A 27644-nucleotide genomic window follows, 5' to 3' on the forward strand; every position below is an offset into this window, starting at 1 on the left:
TTTTTTTTTTTTTTTTTTTTTTTTGCGGTATGCGGGCCGCTCACTGTTGTGGCCTCATGCCATTGCAGAGCACAGGCTCCGGACGCGCAGGCTCAGCGGCCATGGCTAACGGGCCCAGCCGCTCTGCGGCATGTGGGATCCTCCCGGACCGGGGCACGAACCCGTGTCCCCTGCATCGGCAGGAGGACTCTCAACCACTGTGCCACCAGGGAAGCCCCACAGCACTATTCTTATCTTTGTTACTTTACTGTTTCACAGGTATCTCAAGTAATGATTATCATTAGTATGTGAGGGGCCACTAAAAAAAAAAAAAAAAAACCTTCACCAAATAAGGTAGGTAATCAGAACTTTATGACCTAATTATGTAGGACAGCTTCCACCACCACATCTTTTGCAAATAAGCCAAGAAGCCAGCAAGTTGGAGAGGTCATATAAAAACAAAACATCCAGTCAATTTACAGACTTAACAACCTAGGAAATATAATAGAGGTGATTCCACAACTATCATATGTACACTTCTACATATTCTCTTATTTAAATAAATGAGAAGTTGTGGGTTCAAATCCCAACTTTGCCACTTCCTATTCTTATGGCTTTTGACAAGTTACAAATGTCAATGAATCTGTTTCTCCACTGTAAAATGGAAATAATAATATCTACCTTAGAGAGTTATTGTAAAGATGAAAATGAAGTGATATAGGTAGAGTGCTTAGCACAGAGCTTAGCAATAAGATATACTTAATTAGTGTAGTTGTTGTTATAATTATTAATAAGCACATAATTGGTTGGGAAGGAAGCTGACACAGAGCACAAACGTGAGTAAATGATGCAATATTATTCAGTGGAAAAGAACATGTAACCACAGTGGGAGAATTCTTGAGAGGAGTCTAGTCTGACCATGTTTGTGAATGTAATAAAGAATTTCTTTAAGTGGCCAGATATAGCTGGGCATGTGGGCATGAGAAGGTTTTCCAGGCATACAAGAAAGATGTGGAGCATCAAACAAGTTTCGTTAGGGACCTTGAAGTGAACTACCTCCTACACTACAAATGATTATAACATCTTCCATGAATAAGCTCTCAGAAGAACCAGTGTTGTCCTGATCTAATTTAAACCTGTCTGGCAGAAACCTGGGAATTTCCACTGGCATTTGCATTTGGTTTAGAGTCTCAAACTGGGTTTAAATACAAACACCAGTTACCTTGAAGAACTTATCCCAGTTTTTTCCTCCAATTCTGACACTAATTGGAAAACCAGCATTCTTGTAGGTATTATTTTTCAAAGACAAATTCATAACAGGGTTTACAAATTCCTGAAAGTGAGCCAGAAAAAAAGAGAAAAACAAAGGGACGGCTGATTAAAAACTGCAAAACAATCAGGGTCAGGCGTTAATAGAGACTTGTATGGAAGAGAGGACCAATCTCTTAAGTTCATCCATCCTCCCTCGGTCCTCTGTTCTGCGCTGATTGCTTCCTATGCCTTGGCCAGCTTCAGATGGGGAAAGTGCTGAGTTGGTCCTGAGCAGAAGAGAAGTCATCTCTTCTCTGATAAGTCAGATCTAGGAAGTGTTGTGGCCTGCTAGCTTGTGAGGACATCTCCATATCACCTCTTTCCTGTTTCATGCCTGCCCACAGCTATTGGTGCCATTGGAATGATTCCTGATTCTATATTGTTAGCTCTGATTCTCACCTGAGTTGCAGTTTTCTGTGCCCAGCTACCTACAAAGGTCTCTAATTGGCAGTTCTGTCACTACCTCAACCTAACAAGAGTAAAACCAAACCAAGCATCTAACATCACTAGTCTTCCTCCACAAAGAATAAATTTTCATTATGGCTTTACCATTTCTGTCCTAAGCCCCAGCATTCCTTCAGTCACACAGACTGACACTCTCCCAATCATCTTTGACTTTCCTAGCCCTTAGCACCCACAATGAACTCACCAAATATTCCCCTGTGTTGTCAAGTTGTCTGTTAAATCCACCTTTATCTATTTCCTTTGATGCTACTCTAGGTTAAGCTCTCAAGATTCTTATGTAGACTTTTATAATTGACTCATAATTGTTTCCCTTTTCTCCTGTCTCACCATGATCAAACCCATCCACACTCCACTGTCAGCTTGACGTTTGGATTATATAAAACCCTGATTATGCTTTAAAATATTCACATGCCTCTCACTACGGCCTATCAATAAATGACAAACTTAGCCCAGCCATCAAGACCCTCAATTATCCGGCCCCTTATTTACCAGACATTTATCTTCCATGATTCCTGTATCCCAATCTAAATTCCATCCAGACTGAACTGTAAATGCTCATCATCTCAATCTCCCCTTGGCTGGGATATTTCTGCAGTAGGTCTTTTACACTGTCTTCTAGAATTTTGCTAATGGATTGTCTGATCTCCCACAGTGGGAGCTCCCTTGCTGGTACCTCTTCATTGGTTGCTTCTTTTCCTTGTCTCATTCCCCTCATTCCTCTCCTGGTATTTCTTTCGCCTCCTATGGTAGGTTGTATTAATGGTCCCAAATCTTTACTCTTCCCTATACCCATACTCTTTGCCATGTCACCTTGCCATTCCTTTCACTGAAGAGGCAGAATATATTTTCCCACCTTCTGAATCTAGGCTGGACTCATGTGGCAACCATGAGAATGTACCTCACAAGCGTCCAACCACATGAAGCACAACTGACCACAGGTCCCAGCCCACAGCTTTTATGCTTTAAAATTCACTGCTACATTTGTACAGAGGAAATGCTTCCCAGACACTGCTCCTAGCCAATGACTGACCGTTCTCGGGAAACACAGGATTCCTGGGTCTGATGGCCATTTTTGTCTTGAGGACTCCCCAATGGCATTGCCAAAGCATTTTTAGACTGCAGGACAGTCTAGGACACATCCACCCACTTCCCTTCCCTCTCTCATTCAGCAGGGTCAGACCTGCACTGTGATCCATGGCTATCCCAGTGTTTCCAAGCTCTTTCCCCCATTCTCTTTCACAACCGTTTTCCATAACAAAAACCTAACATGTTTAATCTCATCTTGGCAGTCTTGGCATCTGCTTCCTGGACCTGCTTTGTGACTTTGCTGTGGTGATTTAGCCAACTTGACCAAGGCAGAGGCTCTAAGACATAGCTGTGTTTTTCTGCTTGCTCTTGCCTCTGTCATCTTCATGAGAAGGACACGCCCTGTCCATGGTCCCAGGAAGAAGATGAGAGACTCGCAAAACACCCCAGTCTTCCCATCTGAGGCCTTCCCAGATCAACAGGCAGCGAGCTAATCCCCAGAGAGGTGAGCAAGTCCAGCCAAGATCAGTTGAGCCAAACCCAAATCAGCTTGATGCTGCAGATCCTTCAGCTAAATATCTGCTTATTGCTGTAGCCCAACATACAGCAATAGTTGCCTGTTACTCAGAAATATTCTGTCAATAGAAAAGTGATAAATTTCTCAGACAAGCTACTTGCCCTCAAATTTTTATCTGGAGAAATCAAAACCAAGACAATGTGTAAGTATATTTAGGATCAATATTATGTTATGAGATATGCGCTCAATGGTTTAGAGTTTAAAACTAATCTTCAATTTCCTAGAACACTGGGCTGAGGAACAGAACCTGCATAGTACCAAAGCCAAAGAGAGCTGGTGTAGAGATTCAACACAGAACATTCTGTTGCCTTACCTGGGTCTTAGGTGTAGACGGGAGGCATGGAATATTCCTGATTAGAAAATCATCCTGTTCTCTCTCCTGGGCTGAACTGAGGGACCCTGCACAAGGAAGCTCTGGATCTACTAAAACATCCTTAAGGAACTGTTCTTCTGGGTCAAACTATCATCCAGTTCTAACTGGACAGATATCTGCTGATTGGCATGAAGGAACATTCAGCCATAATTGTTTTGTTAACAAGATATAAGGAAGAGGAATCTTTCTACAGAGACATCCTGCTTTCCAACAAGTGTAAGAACAAGCAAAGCACAAGGAAACCAGCCTGGCTGAGTCTGTCAGTAGAATGGCTGAAATGGTTGGGAAGAAATTCCTGCTTAACCCTTTCTCCAAGAGTCACCACTGAGTAACAGCTGTCTTAAGAATCTTCAAATAGAACCAGAGTATTCATCATTGTACATCTTTAAATGAGGACAGATACCTATGTCATGTTTATAGTTTCAATCCCCAGCAGGGTTGCTGCCATATAATAGACACCTTATACATACTTGAATATGTGAATTTTTGTTGTATGACTACTTCCAAGATCCAACAAAGTTTTCAGAAAAAAATTCTCATAAAAAATTAATTTTCCTATCATTGGAATTCCATGTTATTGTAATAATTCTGACTTGGCCACTTACAAAGAGAATTGCTTAATCTCTCTGTGAATCAATTTCCTCTTCTAAAAATTAGAGATAATAATAACACTAACTCATAGGGTTGATTGTTGGATAAATTGCAGTTAATATACGTCAAATGCTTAGAACAGTGCCTGGTACCTGTTAAATGTTTTATTCATGTGATCTAGAGGAAGCAGTAATAATAGTAATAGCAGTAGTAGAAGTAGTAGTAGAAGTGGTGGTGATAAGTAATATGAAGATCAATCTATACCATCCAATGATACATCATAAAACTCAAAATTTGAGTATTAGAGGCCAATAGTAACAATTTAACTAAAACTTTCCCATGTTTAAGTAAAAATAAGGTCTTAATTATCGACCTATAACCCATACTACACAATATTTTACTGAAACTTGTTTCCAGCAATATAGCTAAGTAAATAACTAAAACTATTAAGGGATTTGGGTTCCTTAAAAATAGTAAAATATTAGACATTTTAAATTTCTAAGTTACAATATCTTTTATGTCTTCACTTTTTCCTAAAATGTTTTTGGATACACTTACTCTTTTCCCCAGACGTGAGTAAGTTCAGAGGCACTAGTCAGACTCACCAAGGAGACTTCTCAGTCATTGGGCACATTTGCCTTGTGCTCAGGAGCACCTAACCTCTCCATGCCTGAGTGGGTGGTTTCCTGTCTGTGTTTGGTTTGAACCTGCTCCAGGGCTTGTGGTTTTTGGCCAAGCTCATACTTTGTGTTATCATTCTGCTCCATATTTAATGATAGTGTTGATTTTGCAATTGGGCAGATGACTCCTGCATTTCTCAGAGAAACTTATGGGAATCTGTCATGTTCTGGTTTGCATGTTCTTTTCTTTTTTCACTCTTATACCCTGCAAGCTCCATCAAGCCTAATCTTTAACCTTAAAATTTTTCTTTTATTTCAAGATAAGAAATACATTTTGAATACTGGTAATCATAGAATAAAAAATAGGAAATGCAATTAAGCTAAAACAACTAGGAAAAGGTTTCTCTTTTAGAAAATAAAAATTATTTTGCCTTATCAAGATAAAGAGCAAAGCAATAATTAGAGAATGTGAATTGGTCGTGTGACTTGAGAGAAGCAGAACAGGAAGTCATGAATGTAAAAGTATTAGAGAGGCACAGAGGAGACCCTTTTGTTCTGCTGCTTCCTTCCTTATTATAAAAGAATGTCTAGCTCACGAGTTTCTTTCTTTTGCCAGAAATTCTACTATTGTGGACATATTTCTCAAGTTTATCATTCTATTCACTATTAGAAGACCTCTGGAAAGAGCTCATACAACTCAACATCAAAAAAAAAAAAAAGAAAAAACCCCAAAACTACCTAATCAAAAAATGGGCAAGCTTCATAATAGCTAGCTCATTTTTTGATTAGGTAGTTTGGGGTTTTTTATGTTTTTTTGTTTTTGATGTTGAGTTGTATGAGCTCTTTCCAGAGATCTCAGAATTACAGTTGCATAAAGCTGTTAAAAAAGCAAAAAAAAAAAAAAAAAAAAAAAAGGCAAGAAACCTGAATAGATATTTTTACAAAGAGGAAATGCAGATGGCCAACAGGCATATGAAAAGGTGCTCAACCCCACCAATCATCAGGGAAATGCAAATCAAAACTAAAATGAGATATCTCCTCACACCTGTCGGAATGGCTATCCTCAAAAAGAACACAAATAACAAATGTTGGCGAGGATGTGACGAGAAGGGGAACCCTTGTTCACTGCTGATGAGAATGTAAATTGGTGCAGCCGCTATGGAAAACAGTATGGAAGTTTCTCAAAAAACTAAAAATAGAACTACTATGTGACCCAGCAATTCCTTGCACCCCAATGTTCATAGCAGCATTATTTACATTTGCCAAGATATGGAAGCCACCTAAGTATCTATCAGCACAGGAATGGATAAAGAAGATGTGTTATACATATACAATGGAATATTACTCAGCCATAAAAATAATGAAATTTTGCCATATGCAACAACATGGATGGACTTGGAGAGTATTATGCTAAGTGAAATAAGTCAGATAGAGAAAAACAAATACTGTATGATATCACTTATTTGTGGAATCTAAAAAATACAACAAACTAGTGAATATAACAAAAAAGAAACCAACTCACTGATAAAGAGAACAAGTTAGTGGCTCCCAGTGGGTAGGGGGAAGGGGGCAATGGCAATATAGGGGTAAGGGATTAAGAGGTACAAACTGTTATGTATAAAATAAGCTACAAGGATACATTGTACAACAGAGGGAATAAAGCCAATATTTTATAAATGGAGTATAACCTTTAAAAAATATGAATCACTATATTTTATACCCATAACTTATATAATATTGTACATCAATTATACTTTAAAAAGAGAGATAGTCTGTTAGGCTATTATACATCACTGACACCTTACCATCAACGTCTCTCTCATTAATCTCTCTCTCCCCATCTCTCTCCCTCTTTCTCTTAATATTGACAGCTAGATCAAAGTACCATTTGATGATGAAATGGTGGAAGTCTGAAATCTTCAAAAAGTAATTTCATTCACTCCACATGAATATGTTGCAAACTCATTTCTTATCAGACACTGCACTAGACACTAGAAGTGCAGATTCTAATAAGACATACATGCTTGAAACTTCTAAGCATATCTGAGGAGAGGACCAGACATACAAAAAAGTCATTTTGACCTCTGGTCCTCAAAATTCCTCTGAGATAAATTTTTGTACCACTGTAAATGTGCTTCAAAGCACTGAGACCACTGGGTAGAGCAACATTATTCTAACTTCACCCATAGTTTCTGCCATGGTAGCATCACCTTGGTATTGACTCTGACTTCCTGAATCTTTTGCAAGAGCATCAAACAATGCACAACTTCTATTCTCACATTTGTCCATTTGTCAGAGGAAACCTCAGGTTCTTAGAATCACCTAAACCTACTTAGCAAGTAAACAGGCACTGATGTCACTGATGGGCTGTGTAGGTGAGATAGGAGGTGGGTAACCCAGAGCAAGGCATTCTAAACAGGAGCACCATGGCTCTCACTAGGATTTTTCTAGTTCAGTGTCTTATCCATTTAGGAACTTCTCTATGCTTTAACTACATGGTATTTATTTCTCGATTATGTGGAAAATCATGACTATTATCACCAACATTTTGAACTCTTTTAAGAAGTACTGAAAGAGTAGCACAAGATTCTAGGTGAGTATCTGCAGTTGGTCCAGTTGGTAGCTATAGATATTATCTATCTGACCATCCTACATAGGAAACCTTCTCACTGAGCTAAACAAAGACACTATTGCTTGCAAAAGGACTTGGCTGCTTAAATACTTCAAATTGCCATGTACTTGTTGTAGGTTCAGAGAATGCCAACCAAGTTGATTTTACAAAGATAATCTCTGCGATATTAAAGATTTAGAATTATCAATTTGCCCCCAGTTTGACAGTACTCAGATCAGTAAGGTTGACAAAAGGACTATTTATACACACATATACACACACACACACACACACACAGACACACACACACACACACACAGGAAATGATAGTGATGTTTCAAGTAACAATACCATGTTTGTATAACACATTACTATTTACAGAGCCCTTGAACATTCATTATCCATTTCATACAACCCTTACCACAAACCGTTGATTTTAGTAATATTATCTCCATTTTTCTGATAAGAAGACTGACACTCAGGGAAATAATGTAATGTATACATTTCTTTTGGGATTAAAGTGACTATGGACTATGAATACCTGAGCAGTAAAGGTCTCACATGAAAAAAATGCATAAGTTCTTATATCAGTGTAAATATGGAGGTTCATGTTTAAGAAAACCTAAAATATAAAAATCTGATCTCAAGGTAAGTAAATTAGCTTTACTGCATTACAAAAAATTGTTTACTTTATAATTTTTTTTTGGTTTTATATAAAGAATTACACAGAATTTCTTTAAATAATATTATAAACACCTGGCATGTTAAGTATGGTTTTACTACTCCAGTTTTTATTTATCCACAACAACAGTAGGTAAATGCCTACTGGCTCATTCAAAAAGATACATGCACTGCAATGCTCACAGTGGCACTATTTACAATAGCCAAGATATGGAATCATCCCAAGTACCCGTCAGCAGATGACTGGATTAAGATGAAGTGGTATATATACAGTGGAATATTACTCAGTCATAAAAAAGAATGAAATCCTGTCATTTGTAGCATTGTGGGTGGACCTAGATAATATTGTGCTTAGTGAAATAAGTCAGAGACAGACAAATAATGTATGCTATCACTTATATGTGGAATCTAAAAAATAATACAAATGAATGTTTATGCAAAACAGAAACAGACACACACATACAGAAAGCAAGCTTGTGATTATCGAAGGGGAGAGGGAAGAGGGGAGAAACAAATTAGGGATATGTGATTAACAGATACAAACTATGTATAAAATAGATAAGCAATAAGGATATATTGTAGATAGCACAGGGAATTGTAACCATCATTTTGTAATAACCTACAATTGAGTATAATCTGCAAAAATACTGAATCACTATGCTGTACACCCAAAACTAAAATAATATTGCAAATCACCTATAATTTTAAATAATAATAAAGTAAAATAATGAAAAAAATGCTTCCTGGGTAAAGTGAGTTACAACTGTTCTCAAAAGAGGTAGCTCATATATGAGATTCAAACTTGGAAGGTCATTTAATGAAAAACAATTCCTAGGTTTAAAAGAATCAGTTCCCACATTTAAAAAATAAAACCCTGACACTGGACCACGAAATTGATCATTAGCACACGACTGAGTAAACACTCCACAGGGATGGAAATATCAAAGGAAAGATACTGTTAATCCAGAACCTGATATTTTAAATAAGTTTGCCTTAAAGGGACAAGATAAAGTAGCATAATTTATAATGGGAGAGACTGTTCTAATATAGTAAGGGAAGGGCTGAGGTGGGAGTGAACTGCCAACCCTGGACACTAAAGGCTCTGACTCATAAATGGCAAATGTACTCACCTGTGGGCCTTGGGTGCCAGGGGGTAACCCTGAGGAGAGGGTGAGGTCAGAGTGTGGATTTTGTGAGCTCACCCTCCCATTTTTTCCAGGAAGACTTCGACTAATGTCAGGTCACTAACTCTTATGAGTTTTGACAAAACGCCAAGACTAAATATATGGTTTGGCTCTGCAGCCCTGTGACCTCATCACCAAACCACTGTCTGGGGGATAAGACCCACCCCCCAGTCCCCCACCCCTGGTAACTTTGAGACACGGCCTTCTTCTGTGGCCCCTACCCCCCAACTCTCCATCAACTCATTCCAGGGGCGACTGCAAGATGAGCCAGATGCCCTTCCCCCTTGAATACGGATACCTTCATGAGCAACCTCTCTTCTAATTTCATAGTCTTGAGCAACTATAAGCCTCTTTTAAAAAAAACAGGTTCCGTGAAGAAATAGAGGTGCTAAGTTGTATAATTCCTACCTCTTTACAATGAGATTATGAGAAATCCAAGGCCACCCCCAAAAAGGCACTTACCACTACAGGTGACAGTAACAAAGGAAGGAATCTAGTTCTGTCATCTTAAAGCATCAGAAGACTAAAGCTAGAAAAAAATTTTCAATGAATTCTTTAAACAGCTTCCAGGTTTTCATTGCATCCTACTATCTTAGCTAAGGAGAAGAAACCCATAAGATACGTGCTCTGGTTTCTGCATATGTGCTCAATCTCTACTGTCATACTTGTTATTACTTAAGCTAGAGATGGTAAGTTTGTTTAACTGAATATCAGTTCTGACCTTAGAATTCTGATACTTAGAATGTCACGCGGAGGTTGCATCTCAGTTTCAAGAAAGTCGCTCTTGCCTCCACCATGAACGAGAAGGAAGAAATGGTGGCATCTTGCCTCTACTATTCATCTCAGAGCCAAGCAATTAGCTGTTGGTTCTGCAATCATATGGAATGCTAAACTTGTTTCCTAGATGGTGTCTTTAAAGATAAGTTAAAAGTAAGAAAAACAATCTATACATTTTACTCTCCGTATCATTTAGAAATAACTTGAAGTGAACTGCATCATATATCAATAATTACCCCTATATAAGTTCTGGTATCCTCCTTCCATGAAATATGGTAGAAGTAAAAAAGAAAAACTTAGCAGTTATTAAATTCTGTATTTCAGAATGTACAATCATAAGTTAATAATTATACTCTAGGTGAACCATGTGAAAGTACAAGAGAAAAAAAAAGGAAAATAATTCTTTCCCTCCACCCTCTACTACCACACCAAGAAATCTGTGAATTTCTTTTTAATTAATTTTCTTAAGTATAAATGTCCATAGTAAAAGTAGCTAACATTTATTGACTGCTTACTATGTGCCAGGCACTACTCTATTTTCCCATGCATTTAATTAAATTAATCCCCAAAGTAAGCCATTGAGAGAAGTACTATAATCCCCATTTTACGGATGAGAAAACTGAGGTACAGGGGATTCAAGCAACTTGTGTCTGGCCACCAAGCTAACAAGTGGCAAACCTGGGGTTTTGGATTCAGGCAGTCTGGCTCCCAGTCCTACTACTCTAGGGCTTTTCTCAGGATGAGACCACTTCAGAGGGGAGACAACACAACAGAAATCTCAAATTGGAAGGGAAGATGCATTTATTCCTTCTGAAGGATTCAGCTGTTTTGTTCTGTTCTAAATAGAAAAGGATAACTCTGTATCATTTTTCTCTCTGGGTTTCTCTTGTTTTCTATTTCTTTATCATCAAATACATTTTTTGAATACCTACTATGTACAAGCCTTGGTTCAGGCATTGAAAGACTTGTGAGGAAAAAGAGAGGTATAATTATAAGCTTTACATTTACTGGTGATTGATAAACATGCTCTTCCCCTTCTGAATAGACCTCAAAAACCAAGGGAAAGAATTAGCAGGAAAATCTATTTGTTGTCATAGATTCTTGAAAATAATGGCAATATTACTACCTATCTTGACCTGGAAATGAGCTCAGAAATGTCAAGAGTAAAAAAGTGGAGATGGAAGCTGACTCCTATATTTTTAAAAAGAAGTTTCATGTGAAAATACTACTTGTTAATTGTCTGGGTAAGTTTTATCCTTTTTCTTAACCTTAGCATTTTCTTCTGAAAATGTTTATGCTGTGCCAATGTAATATTATAGATGGCATTAATCTTAACAGATTATTTGGGTTTTTAACCATCTTTAATATGATCTGTTCACAAGGCTTTACCTCCTTTTCCATGAAACACAATAATGAAAAGATGCTTGAATTCTTCAGATTCAACAGTTTGTACCTCCAAAATGTATTATCCAGTGGGGCAAATAAAAATAAATCTACAATTAGACATATTGTGGTGAAACTGATGGACACTGAAGACAGAGATGATATTAAAAATAGGGGGAAAAACACATATTTCACTTAAAATTGATTCAGAAGAAATATGGAAAAACCCAAATGAACTTTTTGGCCAACCCAATAGATTGAAAAATCCTAAAATTATTATTTTTTTAATCTTTCCACAGACAACATCCATAACATATAGTTTTATAGGTGTGTTTTACCCAACTTTGTATGACAGGACATTTACTTTACTTTATATCCCCTTTACTTTTCTAATGAATAGAAAGGAAAAAAGAGAACACTCCCAACCTCATTTAAGAAGGAGTATAACCATGATACTAAAACAAAAAAAAGAGATAAAGGAACAAACAAACAAAACTACTAGGTAATATGATCCATGAACAAAGATGCAAAATTTCTTAGCAAAATAGAATAAAGCCAAATCTAGCAATGCATAAAAAGAATAGTACACCATCAACACATACAGGTTATCCCTGGAAAGCAATGGTGGGTGAACATATGAAAATCAATAAATGGAATTTATCGTATTAATAGATTAAAGAAGAAAAATTATATGATTGTTTCCATAGAGGCAGAAAAAATTTTGATAACAGTAAATACTTATCTTGATAAAAATTAAGGACTCTCTAATGAAATAAGAATGGAAGTAAACTTCCTTAACCTGTTAAAGAATATCTACCAAAAAATTTCAGCAAATATCATTGTTAATGGTATAACATGATACATCTCATTAAGACAGACGTGTTCAAGGCTGCCACTTCTGTTTAACATTGTAATGGAGGTCCTAGCTAATTAAGTAAGCCAAAAATAAAGTTATAAAGTTTGGGAAAAAGAAAACAAAACTGTAATTATTTGCAGATGTTATCAGTGTCTATATAGAAATCTAAAAACATTTACAAACATATATTAGGAGCTTACAAGGACGCTGGAAGCAATATCAACATGTAAAAATTGTGATTATTAATTGGAAATATTTAATTTAAAAATCTTACTCAAAAAAGCAAGAAAAACATAAGATACATAGTACTTTATCTAATAACAGACATAAATGGTGAGAACTTTAAAACATTTATTGAGAAACATGAAAAAAGACCAGAAAAAATGGAAAGCTATCACGGAAACACCTCGGTTTGTAAGTATGCCGTTTATCCTTAATTGAGTCTAATTCCAATTAATTCCAATCAAAATACCAAGAAGATCATTTGAAGAATTTTATAAGCTCATATTAGACACTTACATAGAAAAAATCCATAAGACCAAGGAGAGCCAACCAAGTTTCAAAGCAGAACAAGTTGGGAGACTCACTCTATTAGAGATAAGGACTGTAGAGAGCTATAGTTATCAAGACAGTATACTACTGGCTCAGAGATGAACCAGTTGAGCAATGGAAAAGAAGAGAGAAACTAGAAAGAGCCCCAACATAAATATGGAAATTTGGTATATGATACAGGTGACATTTCAACCATTAAGGGGAAGGACAGATGTTTCAACGATCCAACTAGAACAATTCATTATCCATATGGAACAAAATAATATTAAATTCTTACAATGTGCCATTCTCAAAATTTAGCTTTAGAGGAATTAAAAGATAAATATAAGGGGCAAAATTTTAAAGTGTTTTATAATCTCACAGTAGGGAACGATTTCTTATACAAAGAAATATTAAGAATTAGGCTGATAATTAAATATAAGAAAAGTATTTTTTTTAAATCTGCTCTTTAAAAAACATCATTAAGAAACAGAAAAGACATGTTACAAACTGGTAGAAAATATTTACTATATATATATATAAAACCAATGAAATCTTTTAGTCAAGAATAGTTTTTTTAAAAAAGAATATAGATAAAAAAGAAAATAAACATAGAATAGAAAAACAAGCAAGAGATATTAATATGCATTTAAGGAAGAAGAGGGACTTCCCTGGTGGCACAGTGGTTTAAGAATCTGCCTGCCAATGCAGGGGACATGGGTTTGAGTCCTGGTCCAGGAAGATCCCACATGCCACAGAGCAACTAAGCCCGTGCACCACAGCTACTGAGCCCACATGCCACAGCTACTGAAGCCCACATGCCTAGAGCCCAAGCTCCACAACAAGAGAAGCCACTGCAATGAGAAGCCCGCGCACCGCAACAAAGAGTAATCCCCATTCACCATAACTAGAGAAAAGCCCACACGCAGCAACAAAGACCCAACGCAGCCAAAAATAAATAAATAAATATTTTTAAAAATAAAGAAAGAAAGAAGAAGAAAAACAATTGATCACCAAATATCTGGAAAGATACTCAACCTCAAAATAATCCAATTTTGAATTTTTCTGATCATATAGTGCCAAAAATCAAGAAATATATTACCAGGTGTCAGTGAAAATGTGAAGCCACATAAACCTTTACAAATTACTAGTGGGTGTGTAACCCTTTGGAAAATAATTTGGCATTATATGTTAAAGTTTAATGTAATGTATGCTTTTTGACCCAGCAACCATCTTAATATCATCAAGGAAAAGAAAAATATTTATATACATTATCAAAAAGCTGACTCGGAAGACCTACAAATTCAGCCTCTTCTGTAGGGAATTCTATTATTTGCAGCTAAAGGCATCCTAATAACACAGTCTTTCACTGAAATACAAAAGAAGAGGCAACAATTTTCTCTTTTTTCATTATTATTTAAAACGGCTCTGGGAGTTCTGTCAAAATAAGATTCTAAATGTCATGTTATAAATATTGGAAGGAGAAAGTGTATTGCTGTTATGTTCAGGCATAATCATCTACGAGGGAAGTTTTTAAAAAATCAGTGGAAAATCTATTGGAAATTATAAGCCCATTCAACAAGGTGGCAGTTTTCCAGACAAGCATACAAAAACAGATAGTTTTGCTATAGATCTTTGATAACCAGTAAGAAAATTCAATGAATATTTGGAAATAAACATAAGAATCAAGTTTTCCAAAAAAGGTGTAAATTTTAGGAACATAAAACAAGGACTGGACAGAGACACACATGGCATGTTGCTGAGTGGAAAGAATTAGCACTGTACAGATGCTACCTTTTCCCAAGCGTAAGACAATTCAAATCAGAATCTCAGTGTCTTAACCCAAGAAACTTACATTCAATTTCTTCCAGAGAAAAACAGTGAATGAGAATAACAAAGAAAAAAATTGAAAAATATAGTAATAGGGAAGGACTTGCCCATTCATACTGTGAAATATACTGTTAGGTCCATTGAATAATAACAATCTGGAACTGTCACAGCAATAGATCAGTAAGACAGAAGTAAAGGATCCAGAAATAGATCCTACTTACACATGGGAACTTTCCTCTAGTGTTTTGTAAATATCAATTATGAGCTCATCTTCAGTGGATGCTGTTTTCTGATAGAGTTCTTAGGGTTTGTGGACTATAAATGGTGGAGCTGATATTCAAACTAAGGACATCTAACTCTAAAGGCCAAGTAATTAACAACCACATAACACAGCCCCCCAGGAAATATGTGAGACTAGCTAGGAATATTTTAGAAAAGAAAGGTAATTAAGAAAGATTGGTCTACCAGATATTAAGATGCATTACATAGTTACAATAAGTAAAATAATGTGATTCATGTGAAAAAGTTCTTAGAACTGAACCTGGCACATTTTAAGTACTCAATAAATGTTTGTGAAATGAATGAATTTACCAGCCTACTCATCTAGAATTCATTTAGCCCCAAGGACCTAGACCAGTATTTCTCAAACAGTTTACTGTGATCAAAATTCAATTGGGGTGGTTGCTAAAAATGCAGATCTCCACCCCTCCCCTCTCTTTCCCACCCCAGAAGGCTCATTCTGAAGGATCAAGGTGAGAATTTTTTTATTTTATTTTTATTTTTTGCAGTACGCGGGCCTCTCACTGTTGTGGGCTCTCGCGTTGCGGAGCACAGGCTCTGGACGCGCAGGCTCAGCGGCCATGGCTCACTGGCCTAGCCGCTCCGCGGCATGTGGGATCTTCCCGGACCGGGGCACGAACCCCGTGTCCCCTGCATCGGCAGGCGGACTCTCAACCACTGCGCCACCAGGGAAGCCCAAGGTGAGAATTTTTAATTTTCAACAAATCCTGATGATTTCTGGTATGGATGATCTCAGAAACACACCCTAAAAAAATACCACTCTAGAGGCAGAGAATGGGCAATCCAGAGAGGGTCTGGCTGGCTGAGGTGTTTCATTTCCCGTTATAAATATATGTGTTGGCATCTGGTTTATAGGACAATCTTATGTGCTTGGTTAGTGTGAGTACCCTCAAGAAATTGATCAAGTGTAGGGGCCCAACAAAATTAAATTTCCAGATAGAGAACTAGACCTTAAGCCTGTATTGTGAATGACCAGCTTGGCTTATTCAGGTGATTCCTCACGTTGCTGTATACTTCTTTCAACCTTCAATAGCTAGTAGGTACTCCACGAGCATTACTTCCCTTTCCCCTTCTCACTTAAAGTCTTGGTAACAAAATCCATTAATCACTTTGTCTCACTGTCTAGTTTAAATTTAATGGTGTATTTTTCCCCCATCAGCTGTTCCTTTTCATCTATAAATAAATAGTTTTGGAGAAAGCAGTAAACCACCTTTCATTTCCACTCTCTACTCTTTGAACTTTCCTCTTCCAGATTAGAATTTGTAAAGATTGAGAAAGAATTACATCATTCTTTTTACTGATCTACTTACCAAAATCCCATGACTCTCATCTTGCAAAAAATGACATGATTACGTGAATGAAATAGTATAACTCTTACTCAATAGCATTTATGCTAACTCATTCTGAGTCTCCTTCTTTCCAAATGAAAATTTATTTCACAGTATTTATAATTGGATTTTGACCCTTTAATTGATCATGAGACTAATTTATTGATCTTGACCAATATTTTTTTCAAATGAAATAAAATAGATTATGATAGAAAATATATCACACTGCAAGTAACGAGGTTAATTTTTTGTTTGAATCATATATGTATGAATGTATACGAGGCAGGGATAGGAAACATATTTCTTATTTTGAGTCATTAGAAAATGCATGCACCTAAACCTCATAATTTATTAAGAGCTTCCCATTTTTAAAAGTACATGATAATGAAAATTATACAGAGCGCTACACATTAAGTTACTGTTGGTTTACACAGTAATTGTATAGTGAATAAGTTGGCATTAATGGGTTATAAATAAGGAAGGGCAGGGGAAAGTTTGTTCATACACATTTGTGAACATAAAAGAAACAAGGCACTTAATGGCAACAGAGCTGCTCCAGAATACCGTTTTTAATTTTTTTTAACATCTTTACTGGACTATAATTACTCTACAATATTGTGTTAGTTTCTGTTACATAACAAAGTGAATCAGCTATATGTATACATATATCCCCATATCCCCTCTCTCTTGAGCCTCCCTCTCACCCTCCCTATCCCACCCCTCTAGGTGGTCACAAAACACCCAGCTGATCTCCCTGTGCTATGCTGCTGCTTCCAACTAGCTATCTATTTTCCATTTGGTAGGGTATGTCAATGCTACTCTCTCACTTTGTCCCAGTTTACCCTCCCCCATCCCCATGTCCTCAGGTCCATTCTCTACCTCTGCATCTTTATTCCTGTCCTGCACCTAGTTTCATCAGAAACTTTTTTTTTTTAGATTCCATATATATGTGTGTGTGTGTGTGTGTGTGTGTGTGTGTGTGTGTGTGTGTTAGCATATGGTATTTGGTTTTCCCTTTCACTCTGTATGACAGACTCCAGGTCCATCCACCTCATTACAGATAACTCAATTTCATTTCTTTTTATGGCTGAGTAATATTCCATTGTATATATGTGCCACACCTTCTTTATCCATTCATCTGTCAATGGACACTTCAGTTGCTTCCATGTCCTGGCTGTTGTAAATAGTGCTGCAATGAACATTGTAGTACATGACTCTTTTTGAATTATGGTTTTCTCAGGATATATGCCCAGTAGTGGAATTGCTGCTTTATATGGTAGTTCTATTTTTAGTTTTTTAAGGAACCTCCAACTGTTCTCCATAGAAGCTGTAACAATTTACATTCCCACCAACAGTGCAAGAGGGTTTCATTTTGTCCACACCCACTCCAGCATCTATTGCTTGTAGATTTTTTGATGATGGCCATTCTGACCAGTGTGAGGTGATACATCATTGTAGTTTTTCTTTTTTTTTTGGCATTTTCTTTTTTTTTAATACAGAAGTTTCTTATTAGTCATCCATTTTATACACAGCAGTGTACACATGTCAATTCTAATCTCCCAAATCATCACACATCTACCCCCACCCCCTGCCACTTTCCCACCTTGGTGTCCATACCTTTGTTCTCTATATCTGTGTCTCAATTTCTGCCCTGCAAACTGGTTCATCTGTACCATTCTTCTAGGTGCCACATATATGCATTAATTTGCGATATCTGTTTTTCTCTTTCTGACTTACTTCACTCTGTATGACAGTCTCCAGATTCAACCACGTATCAAAAAAGTGACCAATTTTGTTCCTTTATATGGCTGAGTAATATTCTGTTGTATATATGTACCACATCTTCTTTATCCATTCATCTGTCGATGGGCATTTAGGTTGCTTCTATAACCTGGCTATTGTAAATAGTGCTGCAATGAACATTGGGGTGCATGTTTCTTTTTGAAATTTGGTTTTCTCTGGATATATGCCCAGTAGTGGGATTGCTGAGTCATATGGTAACTCTATTTTTAGTTTTTTAAGGATCCTCCATACTGTTCTCCATAGTGGCTGTATCAATTTATATTCCCACCAACAGTGCAAGAGGGTTCCCTTTTCTCCACACCCTCTCCAGCATTTGTTGTTTGTAGAAACTCTGATGATGCCCATTTTAACTGGTGTGAGGTGATACCTCATTGTAGTTTTGATTGGCATTTCTCTAATAATTAGTGATGTTGAGAAGCTTTTCATGTGCTTCTTGGCCATCTGTATATCTTCATTGGAGAAATGTCTATTTAGTTCTTCTGTCCATTTTTGGATTGGGTTGCTTGTTTTTTTAATATTGAGCTGCATGAGCTGTTTATATATTTTGGGGATTAATCCTTTGTCCATTGATTCGTTTGCAAATATTTTTTTCCCATTCTGAGGGTTGTCTTTTCATCTTGTTTGTAGTTTCCTTTGCTTTGCAAGAGCTTTTAAGTTTCATTAGGTCCCATTTGTTTATTTTTGTTTTTATTTCCATTACTCTAGGAGGTGGATCAAAAAAGGTCTTGCTGTGATTTATGTCAAAGAGTGTTCTTCCTATGTTTTCCTCTAAGAGTTTTATAGTGTCCGGTCTTACATTTAGGTCTCTAATTCATTTTGAGTTTATTTTTGTGTATGGTGTTAGGGAGTGTTCTAGTTTCATTCTTTTACATGTAGCTGTCCAGTTTTCCCAGCACCACTTATTGAAAAGACTGTCTTTTCTCCATTATATAGCCTTTCCTCCTTTGTCATAGATTAGTTGACCATAGGTGTGTGGGTTTATCTCAGGGCTTTCTATCCGTTCCATTAATCTATATTTATGTTTTTGTGCCAGTACCATATTGTCTTGATTATTGTAGCTTTGTAGTATAGTCTGAAGTCAGGAAGTCTGATTCCTCCAGCTCGGTTTTTTCCCCTCAAGCCTGCTTTGGCTATTCAGGGTCTTTTGTGTCTCCATAAAAATTTTAAGATATTTTTGCTCTAGTTCTGCAAAAAATGTCATTTGGTCATTTGATAGGGATTGCATTGAATCTGTAGATTTCTTTGGGTAGTATAGTCATTTTCAGAATTTTGATTTTTCCAATCCAAGAACATGGTATATCTCTCCATCTGTTGGTATCATCTTTAATGTCTTTCAACAGTGTCTTATAGTTTCCTGCATACAGCTCTTTTGTCTTCCTAGGTAGGTTTATTCCTAGGTATTTTATTCTTTTTGTTGCAATGGCAAATGGGAGTGTTTCCTTAATTTCTCTTTCAGATTTTTCATCATCAGTGTATAGGAATGCAAGAGATTTCTGTGAATTAATTTTGTATCCTGCAACTTTACCAAATTCATTGATTAGCTCTAGTAGTTGTCTGGTGGCATCTTTAGGATTCTCTATGTATAGTATCATGTCATCTGCAAACAATGACAGTTTTACTTCTTCTTTTCCAATTTGAATTCCTTTTATTTCTTTTTCTTCTCTGATTGCCATGGCTAGGACTTCCAAAACTATTTTGAATAATAGTCACCAGAATGGACATCCTTGTCTTGTTCCTGATCTTAGACGAAAGGCTTTCATTTTTTCACCATTGAGAATGATGTTTGCTGTGGATTTGTCATATATGGCCTTTATTATGTTGAGGAAGGTTGCCTCTATGCCCACTTTCTGGAGAGTTTTTATCATAAATGGGTGTTGAATTTTGTCAAAAGGTTTTTTTGCATCTATTGAGATGATCTATGGTTATTATTCTTCACTTTGTTAATATGGTGTATCACATTGATTGATTTGTGTATATTGAAGAATCCTTGCATCCGTGGGATAAATCCCACTTGATCATAGTGTATGATCCTTTTAATGTGTTGTAGGATTTTTTTTGCTAGTATTTTGTTGAGGGTTTTTGCATCTATATTCATCAGTGATGTTGGTCTGTAATTTTCTTTTTTTGTAGTGTCTTTTTCTGGTTTTGGTATCAGGGTGATGGTGGCCTCATAGAATGAGTTTTGGAGTGCTCCATGCTCTGCAATTTTTTGGAAGTGTTTGAGAAGGATGGGTGTTAGCTCTTCTCTAAATATTTGATAGAATTCACCTGTGAAGCCATCTGGTCCTGGACTTTTGTTTGTTGGAAGACTTTAATCACAGTTTCAATTTCATTACTTGTGATTGGTCTGTTCATGTTTTCTATTTCTTCCTGGTTCAGTCTTGGAAGGTTATACCTTTCCAAGAATTTGTCCATTTCTTCCAGGTTGTCCATTTTATTGGTATAGAGTTGCTTGTAGTAGTCTCTGAGGATGCTTTGTATTTCTGCAGTGTCTGTTGTTACTTCTGCTTTTTCATTTCTAATTTTTTTGATTTGAGTCCTCTCCCTCTTTTTCTTGATGAGTCTGGCTAATGGTTTATCAATTTTGTTTATCTTCTCAAAGAACCAGCTTTTAGTTTTATTCATCTTTTCTATTGTTTTCTTTATTTCTATTTCATTTATTTCTACTCTGATCTTTATGATTTCTTTCCTTCTGCTAACGATAAGTTTTGTTTGTTCTTCTTTCTCTAGTTCCTTTAGGTGTAAGGTTAGGTTTTTTAGTTGAGATTTTTGTTGTTTCTTGAGGTAGGTTTGTATAGCTATAAACTTCCCTCTTAGAACTGCTTTTGCTGCATCCTATAGGTTTTGGATCGTTGTGTTTTCATTGTCATTTGTCTCTAGGTATTTTTGGATTTCCTCTTTGATTTCTTTAGAGATCTCTTGGTTATTTAGTAACGTATTGTTTATCCTCCATGTGTTTGTGATTTTTTATGGTTTTTTCCCTGTAATTGATTTCTAATCTCATAGTATTGTGGTCAGAAAAGATGCTTGATATGATTTCAATTTTCTTAAATTTACTGCAGCTTCATTTGTGACCCAAGATATGATCCATCCTGGAGAATATTCCATGAGCACTTGAGAAGAAAGTGTATTCTCTTGTTTTTGATGGAATGTGCTATAAATATCAACTAACTCCATCTTGTTTACTGTGTTATTTAAAGCTTGTGTTTCCTTATTTATTTTCATTTTGGATGATCTGTCCATTGGTGAAAGTGGGGTGTTAAAGTCCCCTACTATGATTGTGTTACTGTTGATTTCCCCTTTTATGGCTGTTAGGATTTGCCTTATATATTGAGGTGTTCCTATGTTGGGTGCATAAATATTTACAATTGTTCTATCTTCTTCTTGGATTCATCCCTTGATCAGTATGTAGTGTCTTTCCTTGTCTCTTGCAATAGTCTTTATTTTAAAGTCTATTTTGTCTGATATGAGCATTGTTACTTCAGCTTTCTTTTGATTTCCATTTGCATGGAATATCTTTTTCCATCCCCACACTTTCAGTCTGTATGTGTCCCTAAGTCTTAAGTGGGTCTCTTGTAGACAGCATATGTATGCATCTTGTTTTTGTATCCATTTAGCCAGTTTATTTCTTTTCGTTGGAGCATTTAATCCATTTACATTTAAGGTAGTTATGTATGTTGTATGTATGTTCCTATTACCATTTTCTTAATTGTTTTGGGTCTGTTATTGTAGGTCTTTTCCTTTTCCTGTGTTTCCTGCCTAGAGGAGTTCCTTTAGCATTTGTTGTAAAGCTGGTTTGGTGGTGTGGAATTCTCTTAACTTTTATTTGTCTGTAAGGTTTTTAATTTCTCTGTTCAATCTGAATGAGTTCCTTGCTTGGTAGAGTAATCTTGGTTGTAGGATTTTCCCTTTCATCACTTTAAATATGTCCTGCCACTCCCTTCTGGCTTGCATAGTTTCTGCTGAATGATTCATTGTTAACCTTACAGGGATTCTCTTGTATGTTATATGTTACTTTTCCTTTGCTGCTTTTAATATTTTATCTTTGTATTTAATTTTTGATAGCTTGATTATTGTATCTTGGCATGTTTCTCCTTGGATTTATCCTGTATGGGACTCTCTGCACTTCCTGGACTTGATTGACTATTTCCTTTCCCATGTTAGAGAAGTTTTCAACTAAAATCTCTTCAAACATTTTCTCAGACCCTTTCTTTATCTCTTCTTCCTCTGGGACCCCTATAATTCAAATGTTGGTGTGTTTCATGTTGTCCCAGAGGTCTGTGAGACTGTCCTGAATTCTTTTCATTCTTTTTTCTTTATTCTGCTCTGTGGCAATTATTTCCACTCTTTTATATTCCAGGTCACTTATCCGTTCTTCTGCCTCAGTTATTCTGCTAGTGATTCCTTCTAGAGAATTTTAAATTTCATTTCTTGTGTTGTTCATCATTGTTTGTTTGCTCTTTAGTTCTTCTAGGTCCTTGTTAAATGTTTCTTGTATTTTCTCCATTCTATTTCCAAGATTTTGGATCATCTTTACTATCATTATTCTGAATTCTTTTTCAGGTAGACTGCCTATTTCCTCTTCATTTGTTTGACTTTGTAGGTTTTTGCCTTGTTCCTTCATCTGCTGCATATTTCTCTGTCTTCTCATTTTGTTTAACTTACTGTGTTTGGGGTCCTTTGCACGCACTACAGGTTTGTAGTTCCCATTGTTTTTGGTGTCTGCCCCCAGTGGGTGAGATTGGTTCTGTTGTTTGTGTAGGGCTCCTTGAGGAGGGGACTGGTGTCTTTGTTCTGGTGTGTGGGCCTGGATCTTGTCTTTCTGGTGGGCAGGAGCATGTCAGGTGGTGTGTTTTGGGATGTCTGTGAACTTAGTATGATTTTAGGCAGCCTCCCTGCTAATGGATGGGGTTGTGTTCCTCTTTTGCTAGTTGTTTGGCATGGGGCGTCCAGCACTGTAGCTTGCTGGACATTGGAAGCAGCTGAGTCTTAGCATTGAGACAGAGATCTCTGAGAGAGCTCTTGCCCCTTACAAGAGCCCTGGAGGTCTCTGGTGGTCCAATGTCCTGAATTTGGCTCTCCCACCTCAGAGGCTCTGGCTGGAGTACCAAGACCCTGTCAACCACACAGAATTATCAAGATAGTGATCATTGACAAGTGAAACCACAGAGAAGATTCCCGTGCTAGGCCTTGTCCTGATGAGCAATTTTCAGACTTCAGCTCATTCTGGCAACAGGATGACTGGGTAGGCAATGCGAGGCAACACAGGGTCTGTGAGACAGGCGGTGCTCAGCCAGAGCATGGCCTGAGGGACCCAGTTGAAGCCCTCTGGGAAGGCTGACAGGGGCCAGGACTCCAGTCTCCTGTGGCTGCGGCCTCTTTGAGGTCTGCCTCCTGGCGTCAAGTCGCTCTCACTCCTGCTTTGGCAGTCTTACCTTTACCCTGAGCTTCTTCATGAGGTGAGTGTTCCCTGAGGCAATGTGCCCAGGTAAACTTTTTTCTCAGATCTTCAGCAATAAAGACAAGAATGCCTTAGGAAGTGACAGAATGACTGCAGATGTATAGGCACCGAGAGTGAGATCACAAAACAAATTTGTGCTGCTCCTGGTGGCACCTGATTCACAGGTGCTCAATAAATGGCTGTTACTTTCACTAGTCTGTACATTCACTAGAGCTCCTTGGTTTCTTTCTTGGGTAGCCATAACAGAGCTCTGCAATCTTTGCACACCCAGGGAAGTGGGGTGACCACACCCCATGTGCCACATCCACCTGGAAAGCTACATCCTTTACACTACCCTAGCCTCCCCCATCCAGAGACCTCCCACAAGGCTCTAAACCAGGCCTTAGTCAGGCCCTGAGAGATAAGGTTGTGAGGGTGCCCAACTGGAGCTAGTAGCTCAGATTGGGCACCGACTGTCCCAGAAGATCTTACAGACCAGCTCCAGCAGGTAACCTTTGGTACAGCTCCTTAACTTCTTCATGCTTTGCTTTTCCTTTATCCACACTTTGCTTACACATCTTGGCCATTTCAATACACCACTCCTCAAATTTGGAATTATCCCGATCTACCAGCTCTTGACGAAAGGCTGGTACCTGAATAGTTATGTTGGGTTTTTCTTGAGTTTGCAGTCTATAAACCAACATGTACGCATATCGAGAGCAGTGAGTTCCTTTGCCACACTTGGGTATACATGTCTGGGATTGAGAAGGTTCTGCTAGATCTTCCTCAATCCCTAGCTGTAATTTCTTCCCCTCCATCTTTTCTGTCTTCATTGTTAGATTTATACCATTCACCAGACTGTGGATCTTTCACATGGGCAATGTAGTGACCAGAATAAGTGCTCACTTCTCTGTGTATGAGGACTGCACTATGCTCATACACATAGGACCCACCTTTGTGTTCCACATAAGGCTCCATATCAAAAATTTCTGAGAATCCAATGTAGGTATTCAGCTTTTTCTTATGTCCAGTTTGCATGTCAAAGACAAAACGCATTAGCTATAAGTTCAGAGTACAAGGAAGACTAAGGAGTCGGATCTTCCTTGTTGCATTCTGTTTGCTTTGACAGTTTTCACAAATGTACTGATTGATTCCTAATTTTTCTTCCTTCAAAAATTCTGAGATACAATCTGTTAACTGTTTGTAGCCTTGGATATTTAACTCCAGTTCATAAAACTTTGATAAAAGCTTAGATTCTCTGCAGCACTGATTGCAGACAGTTACATAAGTTTATTCCCCACAGAACTGCTGTTGGACAATGTTCCTCACATCGGGATTCTTTTGTTTAGACAAAGTATCTTCCAAAAGAGACATAAAGAGCTTTGAAAATTCTTGGGCATCCTGCTGCTGCCCTGTGTCCAAGCCCAAAGCTTTAACAAATCCCGATGGATCAATGTAGCCCCTGTTACTGATTTGTAACAAGGCAAATAAGTCCTGGAGATGCTCACAAATTTCTTGAGGCTCATCTTTCTCTTCTTGGATACCACCTCCCATCATGTAGTCACTATAGGTGCTTGGACATAAGTAGAGCAACTGCAGAAGCTCCAGGTTAAGAAACCACACTTGAAAAAATGTGTTGACATACCAATTAGCTCCCAGGTTAGTGAGGCCCACAGATGAGCTCTTTTTTCTCCTCTCACAGTTGGGGTCATCAGTGTTATGAAAATTATTTTCATCTATTTCTCCTAACCAAATGTGCTCACCCATCCCAGCCAAGCTATTCGGATTTCCTTTGCAGTTTCGTCTGCACACGCCGCGGATGCAGGGCTCCAGCCAGATGTGCTCCTGCAACACCTCCTTGGGCCCCACCGTCTCCGCCCAGCGCCAGGCCGCCTTCTCCAGCTGCAGCCACGGGGCCATGGCCTTGGCCCGAGGAGCGCCTCCTGAGCCCGGCGCTGCTGCTGTCGCTGCCCAAATGGCTCTGCCACCTGCACTGCTGGGGAAGCAGCGTCTCAGCCCCTGTCCAGGATAGCGTCCTGCGCACCACTAGTCTTCCAAGCCAGCCAAAAACTTCTGATTTGATAAAGTTAGATGAATTTTTTGAACTGCAACAATATCTTTTTTATTTTCCTCTAATGGAATTCATGTTAGGTTTACAAGGCCTATTTCTATTGCTGGCTGACAACTTTGTCTTGCCAACTCATGGTAGCATGAGCATCTGCATTTAAAGCCCGGGTCTACTTTAAGTAGCTCCCAAGTCAAATTCTAGGACCTCTTACTCCCCTGAGGTTTCCCTCCTTTTTTCATTTCTAAGGTGATCTAAGCTTAAGGGGCCTTGGATATTTTCCTGGCATTCTGAGACGGACGCCTTTTCTGCCTGACTTTCTCCGTATTTGCTGATAACTTCTGGGTGTCTGTTGATCTTGACTAGTCCATGTTCTTGGCTGAAACCTTCTTTTGAAAGTTGTGATACCCACCATGACTGATTCTCATCCTCCGCACCCTGTGCGCTATTCAGTGTGACTCTAAGCTGACCGCTCACTCTTAGATACTTTAATACCCGGGGGGGCGGGGACGGGGAAGCGGGGAGAAGGGCACACTGTCTTTCAACAAAGCTTGTGTTTTGTAAACCAAAGGCTTTCAGATTCCTGCATTTGCTATTTGCTTACAAAATTTATTCAGAAATGTGTTCTAGGCCAGCACAGTCCAGTTTCTGTGGCAATGGAAATGTGCTTCATATAACTGCACTGTGCTATATTTTTTAGTCTATCTAAGAAATATTTGCCTACTCAAGGTTATGAAGATTTTCTAGTATGATTTCTTCTAGGTTCATAGTTTTAGTTCTTAGCTTAATGTTCAATTTTGAGTTAATGAAGTCTTTTTAAAAAAGTAAATCAAGACTCTAAGTTTACTTTAATATTTATTCCAAATCTCAGGTTAATATAGAACCTGCCTCATGGAGTTGTTGTAAGCCTGACACATGATAACAATTGGGTAATTATTAGCCATGGACATTTATGTTTACTCCTCCAACAAATCCCCTCACAGCACCAAAGGAAATACTGAATATTATCAACTAAAGTAAGGAGCTGAGAGTTCGGAGGATATAAGCAAGAGAGTTTTAAAGACTACAAAAAAAACCTAAATAAAAACTAAAACCAAGCTCATTCAATAGGAGAGGATACTTTAAAAATTTGAATGAGCTTTTTTGAGTGAAAAAATTGAATGATTTCTTCTCTTTTGTGACACTGACTTGTCTATTCTTAGGACTGAATGTTCATGGGAGACTAAAGATGCTCTGTTGCCTGTTTGGTTGTGCGGATCATATCCTGTATATACATCTAGAAATTGGCACAAAACAATGTGAGGAGAGTCATGGATGAAGATAAGAAAACATTTTCTATTGCCTTTCCTTACAGATGAATCTACATAATCTCTTGCATCTTTAAAAGTTATTAGATTTCAGGTATGAAGTTTAGCTTTTTAATAACTCAATGGGAAAGTAGAGCATCAGGTTCAACCAGGTGTCCAGAAAGATGCTTGTAGTGCTTTTTCTAGGATCACCTGTTGACTTAGTTCATATTTGTGCAAAAACATGTGGAAGAGGAGCTAATTCTCACTGGAAATTAATGTTAACTATTTATATGATTTTTCCCCCCCTTCGGCCCTCTTCAGGTGACAGTGTGGTTTTCCAGAATTAAATCAAAGGTGATTTGACCCATGGATCCTCTGACAGGAACACAACGGAATGCTGCACAGGGTGGGTGGGGTAGAATTGACCCCAGCTTACTCTGACTGACTTGTGATTGCTCTGTGATACTTGAAATGCAGGAAAAATCCTGGAGTATGTCCCTTGTTCTCTGCACTCACCTACCCATTGCGTGCAAGAGACAGCTAGACTCCTCTGGTAAATGATTTTCTTGCATGTTGCAACCATACAAGGCTTATCTAGTGGGTTATCTGTTCACCTGGTCTAGT

General features: G+C 37.8%; 1 pseudogene; it reads right to left on the reverse strand.

Annotated features, from left to right (window-relative positions):
- Window positions 1-24154: 24154 nt before the first annotated feature.
- On the reverse strand, window positions 24155-25586 carry LOC101324932 (ubiquitin carboxyl-terminal hydrolase 48-like; annotated as a pseudogene).
- Between the last annotated feature and the right edge of the window lie 2058 nt (window positions 25587-27644).

Source organism: Tursiops truncatus, chromosome 5, assembly GCF_011762595.2.
Source record: "Tursiops truncatus isolate mTurTru1 chromosome 5, mTurTru1.mat.Y, whole genome shotgun sequence".
In the NCBI taxonomy this organism is placed as follows: Eukaryota; Metazoa; Chordata; class Mammalia; order Artiodactyla; family Delphinidae; genus Tursiops; species Tursiops truncatus.